Source organism: Rhipicephalus sanguineus, chromosome 11, assembly GCF_013339695.2.
Source record: "Rhipicephalus sanguineus isolate Rsan-2018 chromosome 11, BIME_Rsan_1.4, whole genome shotgun sequence".
Taxonomy (NCBI): Eukaryota; Metazoa; Arthropoda; class Arachnida; order Ixodida; family Ixodidae; genus Rhipicephalus; species Rhipicephalus sanguineus.
The window spans coordinates 107,943,901-107,970,078 of record NC_051186.1 but is presented as its reverse complement, the minus strand read 5'-3'; the positions used below and the strand labels follow the sequence as shown (position 1 = coordinate 107,970,078).

The 26,178-nt window shown below is 48.6% G+C and overlaps 1 long non-coding RNA gene across 1 annotated transcript in view; it reads right to left on the bottom strand.

Annotated features, from left to right (window-relative positions):
• Window positions 1-25,335, bottom strand: part of LOC119373799 (uncharacterized) — a 40,711-nt gene extending 15,376 nt beyond the window's left edge. Inside the window, exons 1-3 of the long non-coding RNA XR_007414325.1 lie at window positions 25,193-25,335; window positions 13,757-13,801; window positions 6,617-6,655 (exon numbers count right to left, since the gene is read on the bottom strand). This is a non-coding gene — a long non-coding RNA (uncharacterized LOC119373799). The remainder of the gene's footprint in view (window positions 1-6,616; window positions 6,656-13,756; window positions 13,802-25,192) is intronic.
• Window positions 25,336-26,178: the final 843 nt, after the last annotated feature.

Sequence of the window (26,178 nt, the reverse complement as noted above, 5' to 3'; positions counted from 1 at the left end):
TATGTGCACTTTGTTGACGCGATGACTGATGACGATGAAGAATTATGGCTCAGCCCTTTGTGATGGGTTGGAAGCTTTAAACGGCCCACCAGTTATGTAATTTGCATTGGGTGACGCCCGCTCGCTATTTCCCTCTCCCGTCATAACGTCATAACGTTATACGTCAACGTATAACATACGTTGACGTGGGAGAGAGACGGGGGGGGGGCAAAGAGTTTTACTGAGACCTCGAGGAAATGGATCATGCGCTTATGGGCTTCCTTGGAAACCAACACAAGTGCACTTGCGAGGAACCCACTACGCTCTGAATAGTTGTAATTTTTGCGAAGTAGGGCAGCAGGCACTGTGCCATTTTTCGTCATTTTACACAGAGCCGTGGCACCTGCTAAACGCATGTAAGGCATTATGCGCACTTTGTTGATGCTGTGCCTGATGACGACGAAGAATTATGGCAGATCCCTTTGTAATGGGTTGGAAGCATTTCACAACCTACTCGTTGCGCAAGTCGCATTGTGTGACGCCTGGTTACAGAATTCGCGTTGTGCGACGCTTGGTGCTTATTTTACTCTTCTACCACGCTATATTGCATATGCTAATGCGGTTCCTTCCCGTCATGAAGCCTGTATATGACCTTTTTGCAAAGCAGTTTCAAGCACCGGTATGGCTCACAGGTTGAATACTGTGCTCCCACGCAGAGGGCCCAGGTTCGAACCTCGTTCCATCCTATTTTTTTTTTTCTTATTTCGAGCGATACTGGTTACGGACACCGGCGGCGGCGGCGGCGGCGGCAGCGGCGGCGGCGGACAACTACGGCGCCAAAAACGGCAGGTGAAATGATCTCATAACATCTTTCGCTGTAAAACCGTTAGGATATCGGCAGGTCGGAAGAGCTGTGCAGAAGGGTGATCTCTGGCTAAGTTATAAATGATGTGTAAAGCTTTCTTTTGTAGGACGTAGAGCTCCTTTAAGGTTTTGTGCGTGCCAGTGCCCCATACAAGTTGGCAATAATTCACTTGAGACATAAACAACGATTTGAAAAGCAACAATTTGATATTAGTTGGAAGAAAGCAGTTATTGCGGTATAAGAGACCAGCGAAACGCGAGACAGGTAAACAAACGTGGTTGCCATGCATATACCACAGCAACTTTTCCGTAAACCAAACACCAAGGGTTTTAAAGGCTGCTACGATTTCTATGTTTTTTGAGCTATAAGTCAAAGATTCACGAAATGATACAGCTTTACCCTTCAGGCGGAAAATGAGCGCTTTCGTTTTGGCTGCATTAATTTCTAGCGCGTTTAGTTTCGACCAGCCTTCCAGTGTGGTAAGCATTTCGTTAGCTTTTCTTATCAGTTCGTCAGGATTTTTACCGCTGAAAAATACACTGGTGTCATCCGCAAATATATAACATAAAATGAGTCATCATGAATATTGTGGATGTCGTTAATATATAAATTAAACAGAAAAGGCCCCAGCTAGCTTCCCTGCGGCACACCTGAGGTAATACCTAGCGTTTCTGATGAGTGCCCATTAACTTTAACGTATTGACGTCGATGCGCCAAATACAAGTTCACGAGTCCAGCGGCACGTGCTCGAATCCCATAGTTTTAAAGTTTGGCAAGAAGTATTTTATGATGTAAACTATCGAAGGCATTCGTGAAGTCAATAAAAAAGGAAAGTACTAGGCGTACCTGCCCTTTCATCTATCTATCTATCTATCTATCTATCTATCTATCTATCTATCTATCTATCTATCTATCTATCTATCTATCTATCTATCTATCTATCTATCTATCTATCTATCTATCTATCTAGCCGCCCACGACTATTTGTTCTCCTGGCCGTTTCGTTAATGGGATGTATACCAAATTTGTTATGGCATAACATGACTGTATGACGAATATAAACTACAGGTGGTCACATGAAAATAATGACAAGTATGCCATGTACGGCATGATTTACATGCCACGCTCGCGGCCGTTTCGCTAGCTTGGTACACACCAGAATTGATACGGCGTGACAAGTGTGTATGACGAACATAAGTTACCGGTCATAACGTGCAAATCATATGGCAGGCATACCATGGAAAACATGATTTACATGGCATGGTCTCGGGGCGCTCGCGGTCGCTTAATGAAATAATTATATACGAAAATTATTATGACGAGATATTGCTGTATGACGAACGTTAGTGACAGGTGGTAACATGAAAATCATGACTCGCATGTCATATACAGGATCACTAAGTTGGCACGCTCATGGTGCGCTCGCGGCCGGTTTGCTAGCTTGATATACACCCAAATTGGAATAACGCGAGGTGACTGTATGATGAACATGAATCATGATTCTCACGTGGTAACGTGAGAATCATGACATGCATGGCATGTGCGGCATGGTTTACATTACACTGTCTTTGTGCGCTTCCGGCCGTTTTGTTAACTGGATGTATACCAAATTTGGTAAGGCATGACGTGGGTGTGTGACGAACATAAATTACAGGTCATGCGTTGGATATACCAGCTAGAGGCTACGTGCAAGCACGCATGACAAACATGAGATATATAGTGAAATAGATGTCATGACATGAATGACGTCATCTGCCTCAAGGACGAACACGGCGATATCGGAAGCTCTTTGCTGGCTGCTTCGCATTAGATTGAATCGCACAATGCGTGGGATCTGCCGGATCGACACAAAAGGCACAATTACACAGTCACGTCACGCGCTACCAATCTCGGTGCATATCAAGCCAGCGAGCGAGCCGCGGGTGCACCGTGAGCATGGCATGTAAATCATGCCTTACATGACACGCGTGCCATTAGTTTCATGGTAACCAACAATATTTATGTTTGTCAAACAGTCACTTCACGCAGTACTAATCTAGCAGTCAGTTTTCACGGCGCACTCAACGTTATTGTGTCAATTTGGTGTCAATGACACCAAAGGTGTCAATTTTACGCCATACATAATTGAAAGCTGCCCGGCAATGTTATTGTGCATGAACCTTTTGCCGCAACCACGCGAAACAAGGTGCACTAAGACAGCGAAGACAAACATTTCCCTAAACAACATTTGCGAATTCTCAATGAAACGCTTGCCTCACTAAGGCGGGTATCAGTCGTGGGAACAAATTTTTCGCGCCGTATTTTGTGCAGCCACACAGCCCGTCGCTTGCCATCCTTTTTCCCGCTGGGAATAGCAAAGACGGCTTTGCCCGTTTTCCGACGGCAGCTGCACCTAAAAGCGCAGCACCCAGGCCTTCTTCGATGCCTCGACAGGCTTGTGATGAAGTATGAAAACCATACGGGATGTTTTAATGTACCTGCACGCTTTTCTAAAGCTATAGAAACAATCGCCCTTCAAAGCGTCGAGCCCCGGCGGCCGGGAGACACTAGCGAGGCGAGCGAGCTGGACCATTATGTGGCGAAGCCGCCAAAAGGGCACTGCGGCGAAGAGAAAACGAACGCGGTACTTTTCCCTTTCCAGTGACTTTAGGCGTGAGTGGTACGTCGTGAGCACAGTGAAATTGAATGCGAGACGTCGTAGCCACGTGATGATATAAGCTTTAGTTCTTCGTGCGTGTGTGCATAGTCTGTGCGAATAGGCTCATAGATGAATCGTGCCCCTAGCTGGCATTGTGGCGTGAGCACTGGTCCTCGGTAAGAGTAAACGTGGTGGGCGGACCCGATCTTTGCCGTGGGCGTCTATCAATCAAACTCATTGACGCGTGATCTGGGGTACAAGCTCGTTCATTCTGAAAGGCCCAAGTGCCACTCGCAACTGTCTTGGCACAGGTGTGCCTGTCAAGCGTTTCATGCTGTGGACGCTAGCAGCAGCTCCTTTGCATATAAAATAAATTGGTCAGCTCACACTACTTGTGCAAGGCTGGAGCAATCGGAGCAGATTCCGATCACTTAGCTTTTTCTAGCTTTTAATGTGGCTCGTCTGCTCAGTCGATTCGGTCTGTTCGGAGTGATCACGTCAATTTGGTCTCAATTTTGGTGGTATTATTAGCTAGGTCTTAGTGAACGTGCCATTCAATAGTTATATCTTAATTGTTAATGTCTTTATTACATCGGCATTAATTACACCTATTTAATTAGTAAGGTTTTATTTACATCGTACTGTCATAACCCAAATCAGCACAATCCTAATGAGGACTACCTTAGTGAGTAAGGTCCTAATTAGCTTGGGTTTAGTTAGTGCACACTAATTATTCTCGTGCTAATTAGCATGATCACAATTTGCTTGTTCTTAGCTTTACACAGCTTCATTTGCATGTTCTTAGTAATAAGTGGCCTAATTAGCTTGGCCTTAGCATGACTTTGCTTAATTCGCTTGGTCATAGCATGTCCTGACTCAATTACCTAGGTCTACCTCCCAGCCAACTAGCTAATGAGCTGGGCGCGCGTGCTCGGAAAGCGAGCAGACGATTAATAAGCGGACGAAGATGGCGCACGCCGGCTGAGCAACGCGTTAGAATGTACAGGCCAATCTTGATCATTACACAGGTGGCCCCAGCGATTAGCTCCAGCCACGGTGCTGATTATTCTAAATGACACTTAGTGCAGACATCAAACGCTTGAAAAGTAATTTAAACAGCCCGTACTTCTAAAAAAATCAGCAGATCCCATGTACCATGGGCATCGAGGTTATGCGAAGCATGCAGAGGGAAACATGCGGAGGGAATTCATCAAGACTTCTGTTTGGGCGAGCTGGTTCAATGTAAAGCAAAGGGGTAACAGCTAGAGAGAACCCACTAAAGCGAAGACACGGACACAAAAGCGGTAGACACTGAGCGCAGCGCTTGTGTGTCCTTATCGTCTCTCTTGCGGATGTGTGTTCGAGCTGTGAACCCTTCGCTGGAGGGACGCTGCTTGTGGTGCTTTTTTATGAGCGAAACCTTACGAAATAACGATAAAGATACGTGCAAATGTTTACGCACATACATACTGAACATCCGCATAGGTTTTATATAATCGCTTGTTTACAGATATGTAACGATGCCAACAGCAACATAGGTACTACCAACACCAGAAGCGGTAAGCTGATATGTAGCGCTTGTGCTTGCAAGGATCTGCCTTGGATAATGCTCCGCAGAGCAAGTTCAGTGAAAGGCGCTTAACTACAATTGACGTTAAGCCGGCCTGACGCCTGCATGATAAGAGTCCGTATGCAATGTTTATAAAATTAGATAGCCAGCAGTGCAACCACAACTGACGTCTCACCAACATTACGCCTGCGAAGGGTCATTTTGCAAAGCAGTTACGAAACCTGGCTTGGCTCTATGGTAGAACACTTGATTGCCACGCGAAATCCTTGGGTTCGATTCGTGCTGGGACCCTGATATTTATTCTTTGCATTCGTCGGGTCAACGCTACCGGTCTCATTTTTTACGCTCTCGCATTTAAATAACTAATGTGTGTTCTCACCGTCCGTGGGCAGATATAGACTGTCAATCACCTGTGGCGCATACCTGCATACCGCGGCCCGTGGTATACGGGTATGTGCCACACGTGTGTGGAGGAAAGGGCTTGGCGACGTATGCGAGAAGATTTTCACGTTATTCATGTCATGACCAGCCAGACATATTCGGCAAAGACTCTTACCCTCCCATACTAATTATGGTCTACACAAAGCTGAAGAGGTGATCACGAGCGAACCCAGACGTAGGCGGCTAGATAGATAGATAGATAGATAGATAGATAGATAGATAGATAGATAGATAGATAGATAGATAGATAGATAGATAGATAGATAGATAGATAGATAGATAGATAGATAGATAGATAGATAGATAGATAGATAGATAGATAGATAAACAGGAACGCTCAAAGTGCTCTAAGGTTCGCTAAAAATGCTTCGCATTTAAAATATCGTTATTAAAACTTTGTGACACTTTGCTAGCATGGGTGCACTTCTGCACTCAATGGAACGACAAACAAATGAATATGCATCTGGTTTGAAGACACGGCCCAACATTGTTGACCGCCCTTGACGTGACGCGGCATTCCGTCGTAACCAAACGAACGCAGCGCGCTGAGGAATAGATTTGATATTTGCGTGCTGTTAGCTCGTTCAAAAGGTGGTTAGCCCGCCAAAGTCGGGCCATCCTTCATAGCACCCGAGCACGCGGAAGAGATGACAGCCGTCAACGCGATGGGTGAAGTCCTATATGTGGTGGACGGGGTACTTGCCCGGGATGGTACGGGCGTTGAGCGCACTGTAACCTCCATAGGGTCGCCAACCTTTGGTCTTCCTCGGGAGCAGGTAAAATTGTGAAGCCCATGACCCGTCGGTGCGGCGGGTGGTTCATTCGCGGGACGTGGCTTCTGCGCAGCTCTGCTTTGGCTACGCGCATGTTGTTCGGTGTGAGGTGACGGGCGCGGCAGAAATGCGGCGGGCCTGCAGGGGTCCATATGTTGTGCATATTGGTGCGCTGCACATTGCGTGGCAACCCGCAGGGGCGCTTCAAACCGGGAAAAGTCTTGGAGGATGGCGTGCTACGCTGCTACTTGTAGACTAATAGACACACTACACTGAGGTCACTGTGGCTGCTTAGCTACAAATATGGACTACCAAAAACGCAGTGCGTATAATGATGAGAAAACTCTTACTTTCCGAGTATCGGCAACGATCCATTCGCTTGTTGCAACCTGGAAAAATAATGAGTGAAACATTCATTGCTCTTAGGTACCAGATGTACAGCGAAAACTGACAGGTATGTGCATTCTGTCCACACACATGTGCCTATGTGCAACTGATAGGTATGTGTCTCATGTTTTTTGGGTACTGTGAACGAATAGCTTCAGCTGTCGAAGCGCTTAAACGGGCGTAGGTTGACAAGGTTATGCTTCACAGATGTTTTGGGACCTCTCACATTAGAACGTATAACAAAGAAGTCTATCCTTCAAACGAGTCAAGCACACACTTATGGGTTAGTTGCCGGTATGTGTTGAAAGTAGCAAGCAAAGAGAAACTCCGGGAAGAAACACCTAGCCAAGATAATGGACTTTTATAGCTTTACGTTGTGCGCCGGGAATTTCTTTCACGTTCTTCATGTTACCAAGTTCATGGTGTAGACAAAATGGGCGCAGGTCAAATCAACGTGAATTCACGTTGTTGATATTTTAGCTTCCATGTTTCCCCTAAACTTTAAAATAATTTTCCTAAACTGTTCTGTTAAGAAGGCCGTTATTAGCGCTTTCTACATAAACCATTAGTGGCGCTTACGAAGATCGCTACGATATAATTGAAACCCACAAAAACAAAAAAAAAAACATTTAGGAAGTAATATTGTAGCGGGTAAGAAATGAGAGAACCCGTGACATTGGAATAAGAAATTTGGCTGACGCGACCCTACAAACGTTAATCAAATGCTCAGGAAAAGCTCACATTGAAAGTTAACCTCTCTTGACAACTAATTCGCTGTAGGGGCATCCCCACTCTTCAAGATTTAAGAGAGCGATTCGTTGGGCAAGTTGGTGATCCGTAATGTTACTAACAGCGCAAAAAAGGACGAAGGACTAGGAAGAAACACAGACAAGCGCTGACTTACAACTGAAGTTTATTTCCGAAACGAGACAGAATATAAGGAAACGGCACATGGACAAAAAAGATTGCAAAGCACTTATTTGCAAAAAAACACAAAACAGTGTTATCAGCCCACATCACTTGCGGTGGTCATGCGGGTTATTCAAGGCATGTGGTCGTTTCGGTGGCTGAGACTATACTAAAAAGTATCAAGTCTCACCATAACCTCGGTGAGCGGGGATCTGGTACTCCTTACTGTACCAAAATGAAGACGGCCGTTATGCCTTATGTCCACGGTGTTTCCCACGGTCTAAAAAAGATAGCCAAACGCGTTAATGTTCGCGTGGCATTTAGTGCCCCCCAGACGCTTTCCAGGTTGGCTGCAAAAACCACTTCTCTAGAAAAGAAGGAACCTGGTTGCCAGGTGAAGCATCGGAACCGTTACACGGAATGTGTAGAGGGCGTGATCTATAGCATCCCGCTAACGTGCGGAAAGCAGTGTTGGTCAAACTGGCCGATGTGTGAACGACCGGTTGCGCGAACATAGCAACAATGTTCGGCAAATGAACAGTGGACACTTAGCCCTTCATTGCAGCACGTGTGACTCTGTTGAGTGTAAACCCCTATTCGAGAGGTGCTGTGTGGTGGGGCGATCTGCTTCTCAATTAACGCGGGAAATAATTGAGGCTGCAGAAATGGCGAAACTTGGCAATAAGTGCGTGAGTGTCCCGTCCATTGCCTTGATGGAAAAAGAAGTTCGATACATGTCCCGTGCGCATGACCACCGCAAGTGATGTGGGCTGATAACACTGTTTTGTGTTTTTTGCAAATAAGTGCTTTGCAATCTTTTTTGTCCACGTGCCGCTTCCTTATATTCTGTCTCGTTTCGGAAATAAACTTCAGTTGTAAGTCAGCGCTTGTCTGTGTTTCTTCCTGGTCCTTCGTCCTTTTTTGCGCTGTTAGTAACATCTTCAAGATTGTTTCATGAAAGTAAGCAGAGCGAAAAGCAACACGACGCACACAGGAAGGAATGACAAGAACAAGCGCTGACATTTAGCTAAGCTTTTTTAACGAGAAGTAAAACTTAAATGCATGCATCCCCGAGCCGAGCGGTACATGCGCAAAGAAAAAAAATTCAGGTCGTTTTTCGCTCAAAAACCGAAGCACACCGATGGCACAAACTTCATGTTATCCCAAGATACGAAATTTCCTTATCAGGTAGTGTCACCGACGCCTGGCTGACACATGCTTGCGTCAGTTTGGAGATGTGTGCGGCATCAAGAAATTCAGCTGATTTTTTGCATCTCTCTTTCTACGAAATGCATGTAGAACCGAAAAGAGGGGTACAACCACAGTGGCGGTAAGTCAGCGATAAACGTGAACTTGCCGGCCTTTCAATGAACTGTAATGCTCCCTTAATCGCACATTAAGGCACCGCCTTATCTTCCCCTCATATACGCGGTTACATGACAAAGAAATTGAATAAACAACGCTGGCGCAGCTAGATACGTAGCTATGGACATGCTTTACAGTGCAAGCCAACCTTAAATCAAACTCATTATTCTTTACGTGGCGGTCCACCTTGACGCTCGGTCTCCTCAACTTGTTTCACACCGAGATTAAAACGTCTACATCATAGTGGTATGCCAGCGTCTTGAGTCATGAGTGAAACCATGGATGTATGGTAGACAGACAGACAGCGAACTTTTTTTTAATCCTGGGAAGTTACAGACAGGACCCCCTAATGGGAGGTCATTGTAACCGGTGGCCGCGCCCACGTAGAGGACAGAACTCCGTCACAGTCTGCCCTTTCCTGGGCCTTCTGGATAGCGTGAGCATGTTTTCACAGTGCCGTGCTTCTGACTGCCTCCTGCCATTCGGCTTCAATGGAGAGAAGGTTGTTAGTCCAGAGCACGTAAGCCATGCAACGAATTGATTCACTGCAGTCAGGGCAGACACGGTGGACGTCCGATTATAGCTTACTGAGGAAGCCCCGCGACGGGGAAGACCCTGTCTGCGACATTATCAGAGTAGCTGGCTGAACTCTGCTGAGCTTCGGGTGAGGAATAGGGTAGACTCTCCCGTCTGGTTGGTAATGTTAGGTGATTTCATTAAATGTGAGAAGTGTATCGTTCTGCGGAGTTCCTTCCTGTCCCTCCGAAGGCTCCACACCGTCCCGGCGCGTGAGTTCTCGCGCACCATCGTGGGCTAACTTGTTGAGGCTTTGGAAGCCTACGAAGACGCTCTGCCCCATGTGTGCGGCGAACCAAGTGATAACATGTGAATTGGGACTAGGCATCTCTTCTTGAATAGAGGGATACTCTCGAGCGAGGTTGCCCGATTCGGGAGCTCTGATTGCCTCCCTCGATTGGGTGTAACTGTGGGAATGCTCTGGGTCAAACACGCTACCGCAGTTTGCTGCGTGACAACCGGCATGGCCGCCCTTACCGAGGCGCCCACCCCGGTGCATTCACAAAGATGGCGGAGTCCATGTAATCTTTAAAACTCTCCTCAAGATGGCTAGTGCACTGCTTTTACGTCTACCCTCGTTGCACTGTGAATGTACGTTTCGGGGGAAGGGCCCCACTATGTAGGTCGCCCTCGTTTCCAGAATCAGTGTTGTTCCTCGTTATCCATATTTGTAGGGGCCATTCCAATCTCGTCAAGGATTCTCCTGCCAGCCTTGGTCGCTGATGCTTAGTAGAACAGCAATTTCTTGTGCGTTTCTTTAGCGGGCTTAGGTTCATTATGCTGCCTTTATTTATTTTCTTAATAGTCCAGTAAACAGACTCTGGCTTTTTTTACACCAACAAAGCAAGCTCATCAATTAGTAAAGTAGACCACGGCAATCACATTTTCCGAATATTACAGCGCTGCGCGCCGCCCAGACCCTCTGTTTAGAGAAAAAACACTTCCCGCGCCTCTTTCCTTCGCCTGACCAATCCCCCTAGTACGCCCAGTGACGCAAACTTGTCCATCGGCAACTTGACGTACCACTGAGCTCGTCGATTGGTCTAAACCACGTCTCACAAAGTTGACGTCGGTTTCTGTGTCCGCCCACCACTACGAAACTGCATCTTGCTTATTGGCCCTGCGGTGATGCGGTTTCGGCCACGCAGTTGTCGGGTTGTCGCGCATATATTCCTTCACTGCGTAGCACCTGCACGCATTTCGCCTTCGACATGAGTAACACCTGGAGGAAGCGTTCTTCAGATGTCGGCTGAAAATCGAGCAGGGAGAGGGGGAATAGCGCAGTTGGGTCGCGCTTGCTTGGTTTTCCCAATGCACGCGCGGTAAGTGGGGTTCTCGACGCTTTTCTTTCGCGCCCACTAGTCATCTTGGAAAGCAAGCACGCATTGCCGCTGCATTGTGAACTATCAGAAAGGTTTAAAAATACCGAAGAGCCGAAAACTGCCCGTCAAGTTACGGAGCACGTGCGACAATGTACACAATAGACAACCAGGAGCCACAGCGAGCGGAAATGCATTGTGACTCATCGAGCTCGCCGATGACGTCAATTGCTGATGTCGTGTCACGTTGCCGAAGTGGGCGGAGTCAGGATGACAGGCTACGCCTTCCCTTCCCTGTGGCGGAGAAGGGTGAAGAGGCCGCGCGAAAATTTGAAACCAGCTGAAACGGATGTTCTAACCTCTTTAACTTCCTTTTTATAGCACGTACTCGTAAAATTATTGCGGCCGCATGTTCACATGGCAGAAGTGGGCATATTTCTCTTCATTACAATTTTTCTACATGGGGCTGGTTACCAACTCTTTAATTAGCTTCTCTTAAGTACAGTATTATTCAGGTCCCGCTTAAAGTGCTATATATACGCAGCAAACCCGACATTTTTCGTCTAGTTTCCTGGATATAGCCAGAATTTAACGAGGGCCTAACTAAGAGTAGCAGAGAGCATCTCTTGCGGAAACCCAGCTCCTTGCGAGAAGCTACTTAAAAATAAAAAGGCAGCACTAATCAACAGAAGCCAACTACAAAACACGCAAACAATTTGCTTTACTACCATGCATTCATGCTTTCACTCACCGACTCAAGAGAGTGGCCTACCATTCTAATGTGCACGTTTTAATATCGGCGCAAAACAAGTTGAGCAGACTGGGCGCCAAAGTGGACCGCCGCGTAAAGTATCAAGAGGTTGAAACAAGGTTGGGTTGCACTGTAAAGCATGTCGATAGCTACGTATCTTCCTGCGCCATCGTTGTTTCTTCAGTTCGTTGGCATGTAACCGTGCATATGTGTGGGCAGAGAAGGCGGTGTCTTTCTGTGGCATTACGGGAGCAGTGGAATTCGTTGAAATGCCCGGCAAGTTCACATTTACCACTGCATTGCCACTAGTGCGAATGCACTCCTGTTTTCGGTTCTACATCTATTTTGTATTTACACAGAAGCCAAAAAGCACGTGAACTTGCTTAGGCCGCACACATTTCCAAACTGACGCAAGCATGTGCCAGTCAAGCGTCGGTGACATTACATGATAAGGAAATTTCGGATCTTGGGATAAAATGAAGTTTATGAAAATAAAGCTTAGTTGAAAGTCGGCGCTTGTTCGTGTCATTCCTTCCTGTGTGCGTCGTCTTGATTTTCGCGCTGCTTACTTCCATGGATCCATACCAACCGGCCCAGCTATCTAAACTTTTGCAATTTAAGATTGCTTAAGGCATGTTTACTTAAACTGGTTTTCAACGAAAACCAGTGGTTCCTTAAGAGACATCTTGGAGTTCCACGAGCGGCCAGAATGAATGCGACCCGCTGGTGGTTTACCTCAATATATAATAACTTAATTATTTAGATAAGTAAATTCGGATACATTTTCGCATTTAGCGAAGTCACCGCAGATCGGATGTGTGAGGGTAACGAGAGACCCATGTGGTAACTGAATACTCGTCGTCTAGTGCGCGCCATCAAACTTGTGGTGACCCGTGCTGACAGAATTCGCGGAGCGGTCGTAATTCATGCTCGTGAGCGTTCAAACAGTTTAAAAGACATTAACGGTACCTCGGAGCTTTATTCGTGGCTCATGGTGCGTCGGCAATCACGTGGCTCAGTTCTCATTCACGGTGATTTTCCCATGTTGTATGTCGCTTTGGTAATCAAAACTTGCAGCGAGCGCTTTGATACGAATAAGAGGCGTCGCGTCGTGCCGGCTGTTGGCTACACGGGCATTTTGTCTTAGGTTTACGATTGGTCTAAGGCTGTTTAGCTGTACTGCCGACATACCTGCATTTTTGTTGTGCAAAAAGAACAGGCCTCAGTAGGTCCGGCGCCTCGTTTGCGTGACCACATCGTTCACGCTGCGGGGTGCCTGAAGCATGCACTGCATAGTTGTCGGGCGCTTTAGGCGACTCGCGGAGCGGTGTGGGGGGAATCGCAAGTCTTTGTAATATCGGAAGTTCAACATCAACGGTGATGGCCTTCGATATTAAAAATAAGAGAACAGGCCAACGCTGGCAGTGTTATTGCGGTGGTTGAGCACGTCCAGAGGCGTTATCAAGCCTCTCAGCGCGTTGTATCGAGATGCTTTTAACTACACACACGTTGCTCAAATAGTATTGTGTGAGGCCCATTTCTTGTTTCACTCTTTGCCACACTATATTACCTAGGTTAACGCGATTCTTTATCTGACATGAACCTTGTATAGGGTCTTTTTGCAAATGAGTTTCAAGCACCAGCGTCGCTCTGTGTTAGAATACTCGACCGCCACGCGAGAATCCGGTTCAAATCTCATTCGGACCCGGATTTTTTTTCTGATTTTATTTTACATGTCTATCTGTTACGCCGAGGCCAACGAAGACGACGCTCAACGTGGGAACGGATGCCTAAGAGATGTGCTCTAAATGATAGGGGTTCTGCGGTACTGTGGAAAAGCCGTAGAGGTTCCCCAAGGCCAGAAAATTTCAGAATCCTCAGTTTAGCATACAAACATTTTAAACCTGGCATCGCACACGTGTTTTGAACAATATCTAGCTCAGACACTAAAAATTGCTATTCTGTCATAATTTTTCTTATTTACACTGAACAATAGAAACTACGCAAAACTCTGCGCTATTCTTGAGTGCCACCCTTGTAGGTTATGCTGATGACCAGATTCCGCACAAAATGTCTCACAAACAATTGATATCACTGTGGCTCATACTAAGCCTATACATCAGTGCCCGCAAACACTAAAACGTTTAACCCTAGAGCGATAAAAAACGAGTAAACATAACTACCTAAGGTATCTCTTCGAGACTCCACATCGTTCAAACCATTTGATCCTGTTAGGAAAATCGAAACAATGAACAGCAAGCTGAAAATGGCTGCCTGAGTAGAAGCCATAATTTTGTAGATCTTGTTCTGCGTTATCTGCGAGCAAGCTGAAGCAAGTTGCCTGCATATAAGCCAGAATATTTATATATTATACAACAAAATGCATTATACAAGTGAAGGAGTTTAACGTGGCGTTAAACTGGCGAGTACAATACGCACCTTGATTATTGTAGTTCAAATTCAAACACCAGCAATAATAATTGCTTATACCAGCTTTGCTTCGACAGCAATTATCCATGAAGTGATGCTGAAATCTATTTATATACGCACGCATATCAACAACCAATATTTTGTCTTTAGCGCAAAACAAATAATGCTAACTGCACCTTTACATCAACATGACATATCTCCTTTGATGTTTTAATTAATAATGCTTGCGTTGCCTCCTTGGATACGTAAGCTTAAAGACGTTTATGGCAACTGAAATGGCAACCGAAATCTACCACACAACCAAGGGAAGTAATGTCCTTGGGGTTTCCAGGTGCACGACTCGTACTATCTATATTCCTGCTTATTTCAAGCATGGCTTCGCGTGCCGTATCAACGTCCCCAGAACTCAAAACGAACTTCCCAGAAACAATGTTCATTTCGTGCGTACATTTTCTATTTTTTTCTTGTTAGAACGTACCAACTCTAACTGTAGCCCGAGCGAAAGCAAGGTGTACAACATTACATATGTCCCTACATACTAACAACTAGCCTAACTAGCCCAATAGGCTAGTTGATAGTATTTTGGTGTTTGGCTAGTTGGGCTAATTGAGAGTAGTTTGGTGATAACTAGTCATGTGGGCTAGAGACAATCTATCCAGAACGGCTGTTTTGCTAAAAATACTATGAGAAATACTACAAATATGTCGCCTTTGGAAAAAAATGTTAAGCCCTGACGAAAACACTTTGGCACGGTAGTATTATAGAAATGACTAACTACCATGAAATGAACTAATGAAATGCTACCGGCAGACCTGTTTGTACTCTGAGAAAGGCCGCCGGCTGTGCACAAAAGTTATCGTCATCATAAATCGGCACGCGCTGTGTTCGTCCTCTTCTTCATTGTCTTCTTCGCTCCCGGAGCACTCACGCCCATTTGCCCGGCGTGGGATGCAATAAGTTTGATGGGCAAGAGAGTGAGTACACAGAAGGAGAGACAAAGAAAGAAATTCATGTAAAAATAACTCTGTTGAGCGATGGAACAAATACAGAATAGAGAAAAAAGCGAAAGAGAGAAATTGCTAACGAAAAATATTTTGGCGACGTGGCTTTCGAATCCGCGTACGCACGATCCGAATGCTAGCGTCCTAGCCACAGGGCTATCCAGGCACGCTGTAGATTTCAAATGCTGTACAAGTGCGTGTTGTCCTTGGAAACGGGGTGTTATAAAAATGATGAACATGTAAACATTAAATACTATTGAGGCTTACTTGTAAGGTGCGTATGTAGAGCACCAAAAATGCATCATTCTGGATCTTTCTTCAGTTTTTTTTTTTAGCAGTATAAACCAAAACTTTAACCCGAGCCGTCTATATAACCGATCATCTGTCACGATCTTTTATTGTAACAGCATGTGGAAAGGTTTCTGCTGTATTATTCAAAGTATTTATGACATTTAAGGTAATATGTACCATCTCTCGCTTTACATCTATTGTTTACGTGGTTGAAAGTGCGTAGCCGTTTCGTACTCGCCAACTGTATGCTTTTAGCATCACCTAGCCAACATGTTCATGAGGACAATGCGCAGCATTAGGGATAATGCTTAACTCCAGCATCTCTATTATGCGATATTTTTATTTAAGGCCTAGGCCGTTTTTTTTTTTGCTTTATCGAAAAAAAAAACCGGGCCCTCTCTGTCTTCAGGCACGTTAACTGTCATATACACTCGAAATGCTGCAGTCATTACGATAATTTTTGCACCAGAACTCGCTACTCACATCCTTAGACGACTCAACAGATGGAGCTGTTTCGGTGCTTCTCGAGGCTCTAGTGCCAATAAGTGCACATGCTATAGGAAACTCACGAAAAAATGTGCTAGCCAGCGACGTTGCACGTGAGTACTGGCCATCGAAGTTGTCGGGCATTCTCGCACAATCAGCGCGGTGAAATGCTCGACGTGATTCGCGAGTATCATCCCGGTAGCTGAGTGTCATGAGTAAAGGGGCACTGGGCGCGTGCCGGTCGGCGGAATGCGTCGATGGCGAGCGGAAAATGAAAAAAAATACCCGATGGTTTGCATGCCCGCCACGTCCGCGCACGCCATTGGCCGGGGAAAGGCGCGTGCCACGCGACCCGAACTGAGGTGAGAGACTCCAGGAGAACAAGCAGTCATTGTTTGGTGGAGTTGTGGAAGAGCAAGGTTGTGCAAGCCAGCGTCGCGCCCGTGAAGGGAGCAGCAGGGCCCAGTTCTAGAGGCAGCGTTGCGAGAGGTTCGGGAGTTGGACGTCGACCTTGGTGTCTACCGAGCGAGGCTTCCCGGGCTTACGGCAGCCTCATCGCAGCAGCTCTCGAGGCACATGCGGCACTGCCCCAGCTTGACAAGAAGATGGCAACCCACCGACAATCACAGAGCCACGTAGGTAGTTGGATCCCGTGGCACTGAGGAAAGGCCGACATTTAGGCCTAACTAGAAAAGACCGGTGTTCTCGACTGAGAACGAAGCATCGGCGATGAAGATGATCAGCGAGGCGTCTGATCAACGACGGTGGCCCTGAGCCGTCGACAGGAGCTTCGACGATGGGACTGGGCGTCGACTTTGGAAACAAACCGTGTCAGCGGACACCAGGAACCGTAAGAACGTTCCATTGGTATCACGACTGGCTGAGAGGCCATAGTGGCCAGACTTTCGAGTGAGGAGGAGCTAGGCAGAGCTATAATACCTTGTGATGTTAGTGATTGCACACTAACTTATTATTTTCACACTTGTTACTTTTTGTTGTAGATTTCGAGTGTGTGAATTTTGTTTGCCGTGGTGTGTGACATAAGGTGTGTTTGCCTTGCCAACACGGTGTCTCCCAAATCTTTCTCTCTCTCCCAACTCCACTCCGCATTGCAAGCGCTCCCGAGATGCGTGACATAAGTGGCGAGCCTGTGCGAGGATTTTTCCAGCGTTTGGCCCAGTCACGTGTCGTCGGGGGTTGCAAGGATGGATTGGGAGAAGGTATTAAGAGTCATTCGGGAGAGAAAGCTCAATGAGAAGCAAGCTCTAAAGTTTATTGAGGACGACAAGGAACGTGTTCGAAAAGAGTGGGAGAATAAGAGAGGGGAGCGTGAAGCCGATCTCGAGCCAAGTCATGCCGCAAGACGCGCCGACCTAGAGGCAAAACACGCCGCAGTGTTAGAAGCTTGTGCTCGAGAGAAGCGGGACCTCAAGCTTCAACTTCGATTGGCACAAGCCAAACAAGCCAAAAGGTGCATTGGACCGGATGAGAGAAGGCCTATAGAGGTTTCTTTGGGAGATGTCAATGTGCCTAGTTTTCAGAATTCTGTCTCCACTGAGCAAAAGGGCAGGGAGCACGCTAGTTGAGGAAATGAGATCAGTCTTTTAAGGACTGAGCAGAAGACAAAGGGCTCAGATGTTGCAGATAGGGACAGTAAAGCAACGGTTAGCGAACTGCATGCCAGTGTTGTTGAAGGGGGCACGAAGGTGAAGAACGCGAAGCCTCCAGACAGCAGGGAAGCAGAGTATAGCTCTTCGTTGATGAGCATGCATATTTAAAGTAAAAGAGTGTCGCAATCGCGAACTGTGGTTCGTTGGGCTAGTTGGCCACACATTTGCAAATCGCGAAAACAGTGCGGAAGGAACGAAGCACAAGGGGTGGTCCTGTGTCTCCATTCGCTCGCGCTTTGTCTCCCTTCGCGCTGTTGTTCCCATTTACAAACGCGACGACGCGTTGGCCTCGACCGTCGGCAGCAAGTATGGGCTCTCTCTTTATGGGGGCCGCCGCATCAGCGCAACCTCTTCTCTTATTCCCAAAATAAAGTTTAGTTAGGGAACTCCGGATGTATTATCAGAAATCGGAAATTTCCGCTGTCGCTTTTTGTATCGAAGAGAACATTCCATCACTTCACTTATTCTTGCTAGACAGCCATGAAACGGCACATAACAAATGTTTGCGAAGCGGTGCCATGCGAACAACGTGTCACCGCTGGCTCGTTCCAGCTCTCAGAAAGACACTTGACAGAGATGACTCGAGCGAGTGGTAACAATACCTCCACATGCATCATCCAATGACAAATCGGGAGAATGCGTCGATTTGCTGCCGTTCCTGTGCGCATTTCAAGGGCTGGGCGACATTTGCGGCGCGGATATCATCGATCATTTGGATAAGAGCGCGAAGGTCAGAGTTCATGTGTTGTAAAATATGGTGAAACTCGGCTTTCAATGAACAAAATGCGAGTATTATGAGTTCGAAATAAACAAAATATCTACTCTATTGGAGCAGGGCGATTTAGTAAAATTTGAAAAAGAACCGCGTACTACTTCGGCTGTAAGCTGCATTCTACTATGTGTCACGCCCTCATGAGAGCGCACCTCCTGCTTTGGTCAAAGGACCCTTCGTTCAAAGAATGTTGAAGGCGCCCGTGTGACAGGCCTATTAGCGGCTATTTACGCATAAGAACTACTTCGTTCGCGCAAGGAAAATACACTTTGACAACGTACTTTGCAAATTTCGGAGAATGTTCATTCATATAACTATTGACTACTAACTATTACAGAAAATATTTCCTGAGCGAAGCATAACTATCGACTCGTATGGTAATTTCTCACGAATTTTAGCGAATTTCTAGAAATTTATGTAGGAAGAAATGTGAAACAGTGTTTGATTATGACTGTTTGGGTGTCACCACAAATTGAGACATTGGATAGCCCTTTCTCAGATAGCATGTATGTTTTAAAAGGACGTCACATGTCTTTATGTCCATCTGGCAAAAATAGTGCGTAGTTGTCAGCTCACCTCACACACTCACAATCGTATCCTGATGTATCTTACAGCCTTTTTTGCCGACTCAGTACGAAGACTTCGCAAACTTCGAGGCTGTAACAAGCCTGTTGTGGGTTTCCTCTGCATGCAAGGGCACTCCACACGAGGGGTCGGACACAGCAAACGCTTAGAATATTGTCACGTGGTCGTGACGTCAACGAAGACAGCAGTCGGCGTTTGCAGGATGAAACTGTTTATTTGGCCGAACTTGTGGCCGGAAAATGAGAACTAGAACTACAGCAATACACGCTGTACAATGATAGCGGCGAACAGGGCGTCGTCCGTCGATCAACTGACAAGCGGTCAAGCGCGTCGGCTTTTATACAGGCGCTATGGAACTTTCCAGCAATATCGCTGATGGCGGCGTTATCTCTCGAGAAAGCTGGAACATTCGCGTGCGGCGCGCAATCTTAACAAAACGATCTACCAAAATCGTGAAGCTTCTCGAACACTGCTTCGGGGCCAGCGTCGAGCGTTGATAACCGTCCTTGCTGGTCAAACTCGAACACATCAAAATAAAAGAAGAAGCGGGCGTGGCATTGCCCCCCTCTGAAAAAACATCGTCCCGATGCTTGCAACATGGAAAGGAAAAAAACAAGTGCATACACAAATAAATTACAATAACAAAGGAAAAAGTAGAGTCCCCAGGTTCGCTAACGCGCAAAAAAACGGCTTAAGGCGCACGACATGGACGACTTCAGGTCGTGCGCGGCGTCGCTGGGAGTTCGTAATTCCGTCCGGGACGACCTCGTAGTCAAGAGCGCCGTGACGTCGAAGCACCTTGTATGGCCCGAAGTATCGCCGAAGAAGTTTTTCACTGAGCCCACGTCGGCGTATCGGCGTCCAGACCCACACACGGTCACCGGGTTGGTACTCCATGTGGCGTCGTCGAAGATTATAGTGACGGCTGTCGACCCTCTGCTGGTTCTTGATGCGCAGGCGGGCGAGCTGTCGAGCTTCTTCGGCGCGTTGCAAATAGGTGGCAACGTCGAGGTCGTCTTCGTCGGTGGCGGTTGGTAGCATTGCGTCGAGCGTCGTTGCCGGGCTCCTTCCGTAGACCAGCGTGTACGGCGTCATTTGCGTCGTTTCTTGCATGGCCGTGTTGTATGCGAAGGTCACATACGGAAGGATGGCATCCCACGTCTTGTGGTCAACGTCGACATACATGGCCAGCATGTCGGCGATGGTCTTGTTTAGCCGCTCGGTGAGGCCATTGGTCTGTGGGTGGTACGCTGTGGTCCGGCGGTGGCTTGTTTGGCTGTATCTCAGTATTGCCTGAGTTAGGTCAGCCGTAAACGCCGTACCTCTGTCGGTGATGAGGACCCCTGGGGCGCCATGACGCAGGAGGATGTTCTCAACGAAGAACTTCGCTACCTCGGCGGCACTGCCTCTGGGTAGGGCCCTTGTCTCGGCGTAACGGGTGAGGTAGTCGGTAGCTAACACGATCCATTTGTTTCCGGTATTGGACGTCGGGAACGGCCCCAGTAAGTCCATCCCAATTTGCTGGAACGGCCGTCGAGGTGGCTCGATAGGCTGCAGAAGTCCGGCTGGCCTAGTCGGCGGTGTCTTGCGTCGCTGACAGTCCCGGCAGGTCTTGACGTAGCGAGTTACGTCGGCGACAAGGCGCGGCCAGTAGTACTTTTCCTGTATTCTTGCGAGCGTCCGAGAAACACCCAGGTGTCCAGACGTCGGGTCGTCATGCAGAGCCTGGAGGACCTCTGGTCGCAATGTCGAGGGCACTACGAGAAGGGAATCGGCTCGAAGCGACGAAAAGTTCTTCTTAAGGAGAACACCGTTGCGCAAGAAAAACGACGTCAGTCCTCGCGTGAATACCTTGAGAACGACGGTGGTCCTGCCCTCGAGGTATTCCACAAGGCCTCTGAGTTCTGGGTCCGCTCGCTGTCGTTCGGCGAAGTCTTCGGCACTTATGGTTCCCAAGAAGCAGTCATCCTCCATGTCGTCCTGCGGCGGTGGGTCGACAGGGGCGCGGGACAGGCAGTCAGCGTCGGAGTGTTTTCTTCCGGACTTGTAAACGACGGTTATGTCAAATTCTTGAAGTCGTAGGCTCCACCGTGCGAGGCGACCTGAAGGGTCCTTCAAGTTAGCTAGCCAACACAAGGCGTGGTGGTCGCTCACAACTTTGAAGGGCCGGCCGTAGAGGTAGGGGCGAAACTTCGATGTTGTCCAGATGATGGCCAGGCACTCCTTTTCTGTTGTGGAGTAGTTGATTTCTGCCTTTGATAGCGACCGGCTAGCATAACTGATGACCCTTTCGAATCCGTCGGTCTTTTGCACAAGGACGGCGCCGAGTCCTACGCTGCTTGCGTCGGTGTGGATTTCCGTATCGGCGTATTCGTCGAAATGCGCAAGTATGGGAGGCGTCTGCAGGCGTCGTTTCAGTTCTTGAAATGCTTGAACCTGCGACCTTTCCCACCTGAATTCGACGTCGGCCTTCGTTAGTTGCGTCAGTGGCTCGGCGATCCGTGAAAATTCCTTGACGAAACGTCTGTAATAGGCGCACAAGCCGAGAAAACGGCGTACGGCCTTCTTGTCGGTGGGCGTCGGGAAGTCAGCGATGGCAGCTGTTTTCCGCGGGTCCGGGCGAACACCATCCTTGCTGATCACGTGACCCAAGAACAAGAGCTCCTCGTATGCGAAGCGGCACTTTTCAGGCTTCAAGGTGAGTCCGGAGGTCTTGATTGCTTGAAGTACAACTTCAAGGCGCCGAAGGTGTTCGTCGAAGTTTGAGGAAAACACAACGACGTCGTCCAAGTACACGAGACACGTCTGCCACTTTAAGCCGGCCAGTACTGTATCCATAACCCGTTGAAAAGTCGCAGGTGCCGAGCAAAGACCAAAGGGCATGACCTTGAACTCGAACAGGCCGTCTGGTGTTATGAAAGCAGTTTTTTCTCGGTCTCTCTTGTCGACTTCTATTTGCCAGTAACCGGTCTTGAGGTCCATCGACGAAAAGTACTTTGCGTTGTGTAATCGATCCAGGGTGTCGTCTATCCGGGGAAGGGGATACACGTCCTTCTTCGTGACTTTGTTCAGGCGACGATAATCGACGCAAAAACGTAGAGTCCCATCCTTCTTCTTCACTAGCACCACCGGGGATGCCCACGGACTCTTCGACGGCTGAATGATGTCGTCGCGTAGAATTTCGTCGACCTGTTTCTTCACGGCCTCGCGTTCTCGCGTCGAAACTCTGTACGGGCTCTGACGGAGTGGTCTGGCGCTTTCCTCTGTTATGATGCGATATTTTGCCACGGGAGTCTGCCGAATTCTTGACGACGACGAAAAGCAGTCCTTGTATTGCAAGAGCAGGGTTTTGAGCTGTTCTTGTTTGTGCTTCTGAAGGCTGGGATTGATGTCGAAAGCTGGTTGCGGCGCTTTATTCGTCGGAGTAGGCTCGGGAGAATCGGTGAGGCCGAAAGCATTGCTGTCTTCTACGATTTCTTCGATGTAGGCGACCGTCGTGCCTTTGCTCACGTGCTTGTACTCGTTGCTGAAATTCGTGAGCATAACTGTTGCTTTCCCAGCCCGCAGCTCTGCTACTCCTCTTGCGATGCAAATCTTGCGGTTCATCAAGTGGTGCTGGTCGCCTTCAACAACGCCTTGCAGGTCCGCTGATTTTTGAGTGCCGACGGAAATGATGACGCTGGAGCGAGGGGGAATGGTGACCTGGTCTTCCAGCACATTCAAGGCGTGCTTTCTTGGCGGAGTGTGCGGCGGTAGTGCCTTTTCCGTGGCCAGTGTTATTGACTTAGACCTCAGGTCAATGATTGCACCATGAAGGCCTAAGAAGTCCATACCAAGGATGACATCTCTCGAGCAACGCGGCAGGATTACGAAGTTCGCGGGATAAATCCGGTCGTTAATGGTGAGTCTCGCTGTGCAGATTCCCTCCGGGGTTACGAGGTGACCTCCAGCTGTCCGGATTTCGGGGCCTTCCCAGGCTGTCCTAACTTTCTTCAGCTTCGTGGCGAACGGTCCACTGATGACAGAATAGTCGGCTCCGGTGTCGACGAGGGCTGTGACGCTGTGGCCGTCGATAAGAACGTCGAGGTCGCTAGTTCGTCGTCTTGCGTTGCAGTTAGGTCGTGGCGTCGGGTCACGGCTACGTCGGTTTGTTCCGCTGCTTCCACGTTGCGTCGTCAGGTCTACTTCGGTCCGCGAGGTTTCGTCGTCAGGGGTTCGCGTCGTGTCCTGAAGCCTTCGTCGTGGCGGTGGCGTCGGCGGCGGAGGGTCTTCGGTATTTCGTCGTACAGCAACCGCACCTCCATCGGTTGCTGCCCTTAGTTTTCCGGATGCGGGCTAGGTGACCGGCCCCGGGTTGGGCCAGTGTATGGTCGGCGTTGGGGAGAGGCGTAGCGGCCTGGCGACGGCGATCGGGAAGGTCCTCGGGAGGTCCGCTGCGTTCCTGCCAGGTAGTCGGCGATGTCACGTGGTCGTTCCCTCTGCTGTGGACGTGGCGCGTCGACGGCGAACCCACGCAATCCCATCTGTCGATAATGGCAGCGGCGGTAGGTGTGGCCGGCTTCTCCGCAGTGGTAGCAGAGTGGACGATGGTCGGGGGCGCGCCAAACGTCGGTCTTCCTCGGTGTGTATCGCTAACCGGCTGGCGGGCGGTATGACGTCGGTGGTGGCGGCGGTGGTGCCTGGCGGCGGAACTGCTGGGGCGGCGCGACGTCTTGACGTGGGCGAGGAGGGGGGGCGTTGCGTCGGGCTGCAGCAGCATAGCTCATTGCTTGAAGCTGCGGCGGTGCCGGCTGAGGAACACCCAGTGACTCTTTGATTTCCTCGCGGACAATGTCTGTGATCGAATTCACTTGAGGCTGCGGCGAAGGTAACAGCTTGCGCAACTCCTCCCGCACGATCGCTCGGATGGTTTCGCGCAAGTCGTCGGTGGCTACTGAGTGCACTTCGGAATTGGTTGCAGACAGCGTCGAGCGGTTGTATTGTTTCGTCCGCATGTCCAGTGTCTTCTCAGTAGTCGTAGCCTCGGTGAGGAATTCGGCGACCGTCGTGGGCGGGTTGCGGACAAGTCCCGCGAAAAGTTCTTGTTTGACACCCCGCATGAGCAGGCGAACTTTTTTGTCTTCCGCCATCGCAGCGTCGGCCTGACGGAAAAGTCGAGTCATCTCTTCCGTGAAGATGGTGACGTTTTCGTTTGGCAGCTGCACCCGGGTCTCCAGCAAAGAAGCGGCTCTTTCTCTGCGGACGACGCTTGTGAACGTGTGCAGGAATGCGCTGCGGAAAAGATCCCAGGTCTGCATTGAGGACTCCCGATTCTCAAACCAGGTTGTGGCCGCGTCTTCGAGGTAAAAGTACACGTGACGCAGCTTGTCTTCATTGGTCCAGTTGTTAAAGGCGGCGACACGGTCGTATGTTTCAAGCCAGGTCTCCGGGTCTTCAAACGACGACCCGCGGAAGGTTGGCGGCTCCTTGGGATGCCGAAGAAGGATCGGCGCAGGCCGCACGGGGTCGGTCATCGTCGCTGCGGTCGATCTTGGGATCTGCGGCTGTCTGTCTTTTTCGGGAAGGAGCCCGTGCTCTGGCGGCAGTCCCTTCTGCCTGCGGCTTGTTCGACGATCCGGGTTCTCCTTGCCGTCGTCCTCGTCGCGGCTTGGGCTTGGGTCAGCGCTTCGCGGGGGCGTCCGGATCATGGAAGAAGCAGCACCTCCACCAGATGTCACGTGGTCGTGACGTCAACGAAGACAGCAGTCGGCGTTTGCAGGATGAAACTGTTTATTTGGCCGAACTTGTGGCCGGAAAATGAGAACTAGAACTACAGCAATACACGCTGTACAATGATAGCGGCGAACAGGGCGTCGTCCGTCGATCAACTGACAAGTGGTCAAGCGCGTCGGCTTTTATACAGGCGCTATGGAACTTTCCAGCAATATCGCTGATGGCGGCGTTATCTCTCGAGAAAGCTGGAACATTCGCGTGCGGCGCGCAATCTTAACAAAACGATCTACCAAAATCGTGAAGCTTCTCGAACACTGCTTCGGGGCCAGCGTCGAGCGTTGATAACCGTCCTTGCTGGTCAAACTCGAACACATCAAAATAAAAGAAGAAGCGGGCGTGGCAATATATTTTATTCGCTTCCAAAGTGTACCTAAATGCCCATTCTCCCGATCGAGACCGATCGCTAGCGCGCCAACACTGACGTAGATCTATAGGAGGGGCAAAGAAAGTTGTAGTGACGTCACATCAGATCTGCTGTAGTGACGTGAGTGACCTCCGGACCTTCGCCACTTCCGCAACGTACGTACCGGCAGAGCATCTGTTGCGACATCGCTCGCCGAGTTTCGATGCGAATAAAATTTCCATCGTAAGAGAACAGAAAAGTGTTCATACCTAAATGATATCTTCTTTCTTCAATGTCTTTTGATGCATATGCTGCTGGTCGAAATGGAAAGATAACGGGCAGCAAGATCATCAGCAGTGTCGGAGCAAATGTCATTACTACGCAGAAGTGCTCCTACAGAACATGGGCAGCAGCAGAGGCACCGCGGCTTATTAGCGCCTCAATTCGTAGATACTCTTCTAAAAATGTAACATTCCGATCAGAGGCTTTTTTTTTCATGTCCTTTGATACATCAGCACATAGTGTAATTATCTCAAGGTGAGGCTGTGACGGATGGAGAAATAGCGAAGTCTCATTGTGTATGCACGTCCGTTATGTTTGATCGAAACGCCGGCATATAAACTAGCTTTAGTCGTCACACTGCGGTGGATGTGTCACATGCACTGTCATACACCACTTAATATTCCGAGGGCTGACGAATATGCCTCGCGGAATGCACTGCAAGAGCGAAGGCATTCAAATTATGTTTTGCTTGTTGTTGAACCGCATTGTTCAACATCAACTAACATCAACCAACATCCGCGATCAACATCAACCAACAACAACCAGCACCAGTGATCCGTACAAGACCAATCGAGTCAAGAGCAGAAGTGAAGTTGTTTATTAGGAGCTCAGCTCGTCAGGCTTTTCGTTTGACCGGGTAGTGTGAACAGAAACTCACATCATCATGAATCGGCACGCGCTATCTTCGTCGCATTCTTACCGTCTCTGCTCTTTTTCATCTGCTGCTTTGCTCCCAAAACACGCACGCCGATTTCGCCGGTGCGGGATGGAATGCCTCTGACGGTTGAGATAACGAGCACATAGAGAAAGAGAACGAAATAGAGAGAAAGAGAGGGAAATATAGAAATTCTTGGCGAGGCGGCATTCGAACCTGCGTACCCACGACCCGAAGGCGAGCGTCTTGACTACCTGGCTATCCAGACAGGCTAGCAGATCAGAGCAAAGCCTTTTACAGCACAGTATATCAATGCGG